This window comes from Pleurodeles waltl, chromosome 5 (genome assembly GCF_031143425.1).
Source record: "Pleurodeles waltl isolate 20211129_DDA chromosome 5, aPleWal1.hap1.20221129, whole genome shotgun sequence".
Lineage (NCBI taxonomy): Eukaryota > Metazoa > Chordata > Amphibia > Caudata > Salamandridae > Pleurodeles > Pleurodeles waltl.
In genome coordinates this window covers 182,900,854-182,911,178 of record NC_090444.1, presented here as the reverse complement: position 1 = coordinate 182,911,178, position 10,325 = coordinate 182,900,854, and positions in this window count along the sequence as shown.

Sequence of the window (10,325 nt, the reverse complement as noted above, 5' to 3'; positions counted from 1 at the left end):
CTGAAAATGTGTAATGCACTATGCCCTCTAGGGACTGGCTATATGGTTACATTACAATACTCTCTGCCCTTCTGTTTCCATTTGGTTATGCCCTATAGGGGCTAACTATATGGTTACATGACCATGTTTCTTCCAAATCTTTTTTTTTTTTTTTTAGTGCCCTTTAGGGAATGTTATGACCATTGTAGTCTAATGCCAGGTGTATGAAGGAATGCACAAACACAGTTTATTTCTGATAAAGGTTTAATGTGCTAAATGCCTAGATACTTATAAGGTCCCAAAGGCGAGACCTATTGGTTATTCCAATGCTTGTTCATACTACTTAACATAAAATGGTTCCTTCCACAGATGCTATAAGATGGTCCTTCACCCTAAGGCCACAAGCTCTGCATCCTGCTTCTGCCTCTCAAAGGTTGGGTTTGGTTAATGGTAGTCAGTATATGAGCATGAAACATGCTCTACACCTGTATATAAATATATTTACTATTTATTACCACACATATTTAGGTCTGGTTTAGAAACTCCATTGCAGTAAAGGCTACCTTCGTAGGAGCATATACTGTCCTAATTTATTACACATAGCAATAGTATGGTTGAGCAGATTCAGACAGTGAGTTCTCCTCCAGGTTTTTCAGCGTCTTCTCTATGGTTTTCGATTACAACTAAACTCTAAATCTTAGTGTAATTAGTCTGCCACACTTTCATCTTTCCTAGTACCGTTAACCACCCCAATGTAAGGCAGTTCCCTGCATTTAGAACTGTTTCTATTTTTATTTTTTATCAACGTGGGTTATTCTTCAATTTGCCCATTACAATTGAATTTACATGCTCATTGTATCTAAATGTTAAGTTACCGATCTTTAAAACTGTACACTGTAACTTTCAAGCTTTTCACAACAGATTTGAGACTGAGAATCAGGTTCCATACACCATCATTCTGATGCTGTCACAGGATGTGATACCATACAACTGTAAACCCAATAATGTTGCAGGAAATGGCATGACATTTTATGCTTTAACTGTTAAACACATAACATAATTGTACAATAATACAATACGTTTGGCTAGTGCATATCTCACAACCATTGGACCAGTGACACCTTTTGACCTCCCAATAGGTATGAAGCCCTTACAGATGCCATAGAAAGCGGCCCCTTACCATTTCCACTGACTGGCTGCTCACAGAGGTTGCCACTGGCTGATGTATAGGTCGAATTATGGGCAGATAAGTAGCTGTGTAAGTGAGAGAAAAGGGGACTGTCACTCTTGCCTGATACTCTACACTGCTGCATGTGGGATGTCATAATCTGTTAGATAGTGCTCGTGCAGTGAAGATGAGAATGGCTTCATCAACTTGGACACACTGCTCCTTTTTGCTCTCTCAAGCCGTGCAGGAAAACAATGCAGAAAAATTTAAATGGGGAGTAGCCCCTAACTCCAGAGCAGAGCTCGTCTGTCTTCAATGCAGTTCAGCTTGCAGGTGAGCGGGTGAAAAGATGTGATTAACAGGTTGCATCTGCCAGTGATGTTGGATCAATTTTCAGAGTAGGGGTCCTGCTATCAATGTTACATCACTGAAGCTAGAGGGATTGTACCTGGTGGTGTATTTTGGAACACATTGTTGCAAATACACTACTAAAACATGGTGTAGTAGTGCACTGTCATAACAGACAGCACACCTTTCATTGAAATGGCCACTAAATCTGGACAGATCTACAGTGTTACTGATACAATAATATAGCATACAAACAACGAGGGGAAATCGATTTAAATGAATACTTATCATTTGCACATCACCAAGTAAAGTGTCTACATTTGTTTTGAACCTAATAAGATCTTTGTTTCCATCACACTTCAGAATTACAGAAAATGTGCTTCATTTGTGCTTTCCTAACTGCAGATATATTCTGATGTATTTGGATATTTAATTTATAGGTATTTACATTTTGTTGTGTTAGAAACAAATTACACCTTTCAACTTTTCTTTTCATACTATGTGTACCCCAGCAAGACTGCCAGTTCACTTTTCAAAGTCCTCTCACTTTACAGTCAGAGAAAGTAAACCCCAATCTCCGTGTTAAAAGAATAAGCCGCAATTTGTAAGAAGACATGGTCAGACACTTGACCTCGATCTTTAAAGCTCAGCAAATATGACAAGATAAAGCCAAAATGTAAAGTAATCATGACTGTTCATTCACCTTCTGAAGTCCTCCAGCATGGTTATTTTGGGGATGCTGCACACTCCCTCCTACTCCTGTACCCTTGCTTCCAGTGCCAATGGCATCAACCAAAAGCAGGTGAAGTTAGAGGTATGCTGTATGTACCACGCTTGTTCTTTTTTCTCTCTTGGCAGCCCTGCCTCAAAGTATTAGCCATTATGCAGACTGGTATACATCTGTTTTGGTGTTTATGCTTCCAAACATCAAAGCGTCCGGTACTTGCAAATGTGTGGTTTGTGACTTGAGCAAGAGCTAAACAATTAATGTTTTGCAATGTCTTGGAAGCCCATGACGAGCAGATTGATAAAGCTCTATCAATTCAAGAATTACTTTTTTTCTTTATGATTATTCCTGGGTTTAGAATTGCCATACACGTTTCATGGGATTAAGTAACAGCCCCAGGTGTAATCCTGGAAAAGTACACAAGTCCAAGAGTTGTAGGACTACTCACTAGCTTTCATTTTATGCAAAGAAAAATCCATCCTGCAAAAAAGACGTACTTGCAAGAAGATGAGGCAAACATACATTTGTACACTTAATTTCCCCATAGCAAAACACATATCCAAATGCCTCTCTTAAATATGGTGGTATTTCTTACCATTTCCCATATGCAGGTTTACTCCTGTATTTGAGATGAGAAGATATGGGTGTGTTCCAGAGTGGAAACTACACGCACCAGGTACATGAATTGCAGATTCTCCAAGCCAATTGTAAAGGAAAGTTCAGTTTTTTGGGGTCTTTGTTAGACACCGGAGGTGAGTATTATGCTTATTATTATGCATCCTTTTCTCTTACTGTTTAACAAACTACAAGACCCACAATCCATGGGCTACATGAAGTATATCCAATAACTAAACAGTGTAAATGGGACTCCTTACACCATGGCATCTGCTTTTCTCGAAGCACCCGCAAAGAAAGTTGTTTTTTTTGTTTGTTTTTGTTTGTTTTGTTTTTTAAGTCGGTGAGTAAAAAGAAAATTCAGAAACAGCAATAAAAACCCCAATAGCAACCACATCAAGCCCTCTCGACTTTTACGCAGCTCTTCTTGAGTACAAGAATCTGGAGTTTCACAATTGGCTAGGAGAATCTGCTGTTTCATGATATACAACTTAGGCTTGTTCAAAGCGCATTACTAACGGACACAGCAGTGTGATTGACAGGTTTACTGTAGAACGTTTTAACAGCGGAGGTCCTGAACAAATCTGCAGCTTTCAAGATGTCGTCTAAACTTGCTCCTGCCCAGAACGCTTTTTAAGTCATGGCTTCCATAACTGAATGGGCCCTTAAAGAGCCTGTATCAACACGTCTTGGCCATAATGGGCCAGATCTACGAAGCCTTTTGCATGTCGCAAACTGCGAAAAACACAGTTTGCAGCATGCAAAAGGCCGAACGTGATGCTCATCCCCAAATTGCGAGTCGGTACCGACTCGCAATTTGGGGATGCGACTCGCAAATAGGAAGGGGTGTTCCCTTCCTATTTGCTACTGCATCGCCATTCAGAGTTGCTTTGTGACCGCGAATGCGGTCGCAAACCAACTCGCAGTTACCACCAGTGTCACACTGGTGGTAACTCATTCGCAAAAGACCCCTTCCCCTTTGTGAATGCCGAAAAAAATATTTTTTCAGAGCAGGCAGTGGTCCTATGGACCACTGCCTACTCTGAAAAAAACTAAACCAAATGGTTTTGGTTTAGTTTTCATTTTGCAGCTCGTTTTCCTTTAAGGAAAACAGGCTGCAAAATGAAAAAAAAAAACACTGCTTTATTTACAAAGCAGTCACAGACATGGGGGTCTGCTGACTACAGCAGGCCACCATCCCTGTGAGTGCAGGGACTCGCTGTGGGGTCGCAAACTGCGACCCACCTCATGAATATTGATGAGGTGGGTCTTTGCGACCCCATAGCGAGTTGCAGGAGGTGTCTGAGACACCTTTCTGCATACAATTTTGCGAGTTGCAAATAGCGAGTCGGTCAGACTCGCAATTTGCAAGTCGCAAAATTGTAGTTTCCTACATCTGGCCCCAAGTTCTTAGCACATCTACTAAGACTAGTAGAGGAGATTGGAGAAAAGGTCTATTCAAGGCTATCAGAAATTAGGTGCAGATGTTCTCACCCCCTTAGTTGAGTAATTTTACTGCTGTAGACCTTACTACACAGAGTTTACGATGTACATCACCGTTTAGAATCTACACAAACGAGGAAGAATTCTTAGTCCTGCTCATAATATATAACTTTACCTCGTCCAGTGCGAATTCCAAAACATTGATATCTAAAGCTCTAAAATCAGAGACATTTTAAAAGCAACCAAACATAACAAAGTCACCAGCTCAACAGATAACTATTTAATTGGGAAGTAATCATTATCATCCTAAAACTTGACCAAATTGACATCCCGCATGACCGAATACCTTGATTTGGGGGGAGGTTTCATACACCTAATACCCTTTAGCAACTTGCAAAGCAAAGGATGCTCCCCAGTTTGCTTCCCATCAACCTTCTAATGCCCTTTTGAAATTGCAGACCTTTAACCGTTAATTGTGCTGTAAGACTTTTGATTTGCTTCTAAGGAAGCAAGGCATCACCCCCCACAACATCTGTTAAATTGGGATCCAGAATCCTCTCTGAACACCATCTACTCTAGAGTTCCCAGCCTGATCTATAAGCCTTGATTGTACCTGAGGCTCATGAGGCTTTAATTTAACCTGAAGCATTATTCTACAGGCCTGGCACATTGGTAAACATCCTGAAAGTTTCCGCACCACCAAATGAGATTGTTCTAGAATACTAATTAATGTACCTGCCCGAAGGGACTCTTCAGCATCTGTTGGAAAACTGAAAGCAAAGTAGTACACTCCACTGAAAATCGCAGTGGAGTGGGGTACCAGGATCGATTTCTTCACAGGGACATCACTAATCCAGCTGATTGCCTGTGAGACTGTGCTAGGCTTCTTGCCATCATGGTAGAGGGAGGAAATGCAGTGTATTCCCCCCTGACCAATCCTGGAGAAATACATACTTTAGGAGGGCATTCGGATCTGGTCTTCAACTGAAAAACCTGTGCAATTTAGTTGTGTGTCTGGGTAAAATAAGAGGTCTGTTGAGAAAGGAGCCTAATGTTCTTCCAAGACTCTGAGCACCTGGCAGTCTAAACTCCAGTTGCTACTGTCTAACAAATTCCTTGAATACCAGTCTGCCACTTCATTTATGGAGTGGGGCATGTACTCTGCCACTAGAGAAATTTCCTGTTTGAGGCAGAGTTCCCATAAAGGCTTCACTATCTCTGCGGGTCTTTTGGGTTTTTTTCCCCTCCCCAACGTGTTGCTATACCTGACTGCTCTTATGCTATCCCTATGAAGGCTTCTCACTTTACCCTTCTGTTCAGCAGGATATACACAGCAAAAGGAGCCTGTGAGAAGCTCTTAACAGTTTATATGAATTGACGACTTCTTCCTGGACCATCTTACTCCAATCTAAAATGTGCCACACCTTGCACCCATCCGCATGGACTTGCATATGATTCTAATATAAGATTTGGACACAAAGGGAATATTGCTTGCCCTTTCCAGGCGTCCATGTGTATCAGCCACTTCTGTTGTTGCACCTGAAAGAATCATATGGAAATAGCCTAGCCCTTTCTGTAGATGTCTTATTTTGGACCTGGGCCTCTCTGTAGGGTAATCCCAAACTTTTTACCTTCACCTCTCCTGTTTTCTGAATCTGCTCTTTTTTTGGCTTTTATGAGTCTGCACTTTACTACTGCAAACCAGTGTTAAGTGCTTGTGCTCTCAAGTTTAAACATGGTAGAACTGGTTTACACCCAATTGGCACATTTAATTGACTTCTAAGACCCCAATAATGGGGTACTTCATGTATCCAGGACCTCTAAATTAAATGCTGCTTGTGGGCCTGAAGCACTTATTGTGCCACCTACTTGGGTATCACTAGTAAATGTCTCATTTTAAAACATTGCAGCCTGTGGGCAGTTTTAAATTGCCATTTCAACCTGGGGAAAAAAAGCATTTTTGCCAGGCCTAAAACTTCCTTGCAAAAATGCATTTAAGTCACCCCCTAGGGTAGTCTGTAAACAGCCTACAGGGCAGGGTGCAGTGTTTTAAAAAATTAAGACGTGTACTTCTTTGGTGGTAAAGTCAGATTTTTAGTACTACATCTAAAAATGCCACTTTGGAAAGTTGGCATTTTCTTGTCCTAACCATTTGGTGCCTGCAGCCTGTATCGTGGGTCAAATGACTGGCTGCAGTTGGCCTTTATGTATTCCTACTAGATAGTATAACATTAGAGGCCTGGGTGTTGGCAGGGAAGCTGTCACACTTGGACTTCAAAGACACTGCCTCAGCTCAAACCCAAAGAACTTCACACTAGCCTATTGTAACTCTAGACAGGCTGGAACCAGGTCAGGGAGGAAGGACATTCCAAGCATATCTATCTATCTATCTATCTCTCTCTCTCTCTCTCTCTCTCTATATATATATATATATATATATATATATATATATATATATATATATATATATATATATATATATATATATATATATATATATGTGGGGGGGTGGGGTGGGGTGGGAAGAGGGGAATCCAGAAGCTTGTACCATTTCAGAGTTAGCAGCAGGTATAAAAATGGAACCCATAGGCCCACTCTTCACATCACTTCTGGGCCTGTGGTAGACTCAGAAGAAGGACTGATCTGCTGCCGAAAGGATTTCCCTGCTGATCTGCTGCAAGGGCTTTTGTGCTGCCTGGAGAAGGAAGAATGGATCTGCTCCAGAACCACCAGAACGACTCCAAGGGCTAGCTGACTGGCCTCCTCTTCGGAGCTAGTGGAACATAAGAAGCTCTAAACACCTGCCCTACATCTGTTCAGCTGCCCAGGGTCAGCTAGACCTACGTGTGCACCTCTGCTGGAGTGAGTCCTGATGCCCAAGAAGTTCCCTTTAGGTCTTAGACCCATGGCCGGCATGAGAGTGTCTCATCTACACACCAAAACTCGCAAATTCTCAAAACTGGCAAACTCATCCTTCCGACTGTCCACCTCCCCATACGCAAACAAGACCTTAATGTGAGATGGAAATGTGTGAAATGTTATACTCGGGAGTTCCTAAATGGTGCTGCAATGCCATAATAATGACCGATTGTGTGCTGGAGAACTGCAAATTAAGAATTATAAATTATTTAAATATGCTTTCCGCTCAACTGCTTAACTAGTAAACATATGAGATGAGATATGAGATGGTTGGGCACTTTTACAAACATGTAGAAATGCAGCACTGTAAACTGTACACTAAATTCTGGACCTGTCCTCCAAAGTAGCTAAATATAGCTTTCAGATTAAGAAATAATGTAGGCTAGTCATGGGAGCCTAACGAGTTGGAGAGGTCAAAAAAGTGAATGGTTTTTGTAATTTATTTTTGAAGCTTTGGTTAGCGTGCACATTGCCTGAATGGTGCCAAAGCACTTTACATGGAGACAAGACGAATGGGACTGCAGGTATAAATAAATTAATAACATAACTTAGATAATAAGAAGTGGAAAGAGAAGTCAGGTTACCCCCTGTGCAAGCAAGGACCCTCACGCTAGTCAGGATAACAGAGAATCACACTCAGTTAAACCTTGCTCACCCCCTTGGTAGCTTGGCATGAGCAGGCAGGCTTAACTTCAGAGATAATATGTTAAGTATTTGTACCAATACACACAGTAATACAGTGAAAACACTACAAAATGGACACCACACCAGTTTAGAAAAATAGTCATTTTAGATAAATAAACAAGACCAAATACGATTAAAAATCCACCATACACAGTTAAAAATATGAATTTAGCACTTAAAAGCACAAAATTAGTGCCATAGAGCACAAATGCTGCATGTTGGTATTACGGCGTTGTGATGAAGTTGTTTCCTACAATGCAATGCCAATGGCACCGTTGAATGAGTCGACCGGCCCCCAGGTACAGTACCTTAGCAAACAAGTAGAAAACAGGTCGGGGAGCGAGGCATCGCTGGATCCGAGGTGGCAGTGGTTTTGATGCTGCAGGGTAGAAGCGTCGCACAGCAGCGTCGGGTCCTTACTGCAGAGCAGTTGAGGTGAAGCGGTGGAGGTCCCTTGGTTTCGGCAGGTACGAAGTCCAGCGAAGTCACGATGCTCTGGGGCAACCTCACAGGGTCGCGATGTCACAGGGCCGCAGGCGCTGCGATGGCATCCGATGTCACGGACGTCAGACTTAGGACACACCAAAGCCAGCAAAGTCAGGCAGGTTCAGCGGCTGCAGCAACGCGAAGCCTACAGAGTCGTTGGGATCGTCGCACTTCTGCGAGGTCCATGGCCTCGGGCAGGCGGCATTGTGGTTCCGAGCAGCGGCATTGTGGTTCCGAGCAGCGGCATCCTTTACGAAGCTGCATGGTGTCGTCCGGCGTTGGTAGACAGTATTCACTTCCAGGGGCCCAGGAACTGGAATGGCACCCTCTGGCAAGCTAGAGTCCACAGCAAGCAGACTCAGAACTGTGTGGTGAAGCCTTTGCTGGGCCTGAGACTTCAAAACAGGAGGCAAGCTCTACTCCAAGCCCTTGGAGATACTTCTCAAGCAGGAATGCAAAACAAAGTCCAGTTTCTGTCCCCTTGCACAGGTAGACGCAGTAACAGAAGAATAACCCAACACATTACAGTCACAGGCCACGGCAACACTTATCCTCAGCTCTTCTCCAGGCTGAGGTTCCTCTTGAATCCTTGAAGTAATCTAATTTTCAGGGGTTTTGGGTCCAATACTTATACCCCTTTCAGCCTTTGAAGTAGGTCTGCTTCAAAGGAAAGTCTCTGTTGTTCACAAGATCCTGCCTTGCCCAGGCCAAGCCCCAGACACACGACAGGGGGTTGAAGACAGCCTATTCAGGTGTAAGGGACCACTCTTCCCTCCGCTCTAGTACAGATGGCTCATCAGGATATGCATGCTACACCCCAGCTCCCTTTGTCACACTGTCTAGAGGGGATTCACAAACAGCCCAACTGTCAAACTGACCCAAACAGGCAGAGTCACAGAATGGTTTAAGCAAGAATGTGCCTACCTTCTAAATGTGGCTTTTTCAAACTAACAATCTAAAAACCAACTTCCCTAAAAGATATTTTTAAGTTGTGAGTTTAGAGACCCCACACTCCACATTTCTATCTATTCTCAAAGGGAATCTGCACTTTAATAATATTTAAAGGGAGCCCCCATGTTAACCTATGAGAGAGAGAGGCCCCGCAGCTTTGAAGACTGAATTTAGCAGTATTTCACTGTTAGGACATATATCACACATCAGTACATGCCCCACCTTTAACATACACTGCACCCTGCCCATGGGGCTACCTAGGGCCTCCCTTAGGTGTGTCTTACATGTATAAAAAAGGGAAGGTTTAGGCCTGGAAAATGATTACACCTGCCAAGTCGAATTGGCAGTTTAATACTGCTCACAGACACTGCAGTGGAAGGTCTGAGCCATGTTTACAGGGCTACTTATGTGGGTGGCACAACCAATGCTGCAGGTCCACTAGTAGCATTTGATTTACAGGCACTGGGCACCTCTAGTGCACTTTACTAGGGACCTACTAGTAAATCAAATATGCCAGTCATGATTAAGCCAGTGTACACATACATTTTACATAGGAACACTTGCACTTTAGCACTGGTTAGCAGTGATAAAGTGCCCAGAGCACCAAAACAAGCATAAACTAAGTCCAGCACAAGTCCAAAATACTGGAAGCAGAGGCAAAAAAACAGGGTAAACTACACCAAGGTTGCCAGGTCTAACAGAAAGAATAACTCTTTATCAAAAACAGAGTCCAGCACACATCAACAACTGGGGAAGCAGAGGCAAAAAGTTAGGGGAGACCACGCCAAGTATGCCAAGTCTAACACATGCCGCCCCTAGCCCCCAGCTGAAATTGGGTAGAAGCTGCCCAACCTCATCACTAAGGCGGAAGAATCTGGACAGACCGTCAGCATTGGTGTTTTCTGTGCCAGGGCGGTGTTCTACCGTAAAGTCCATCCCCTGTAGGGAAATGGACCACCTCAACAGTTTTGGATTCTCATCCCTCATCTGCATTAACGATCTAAG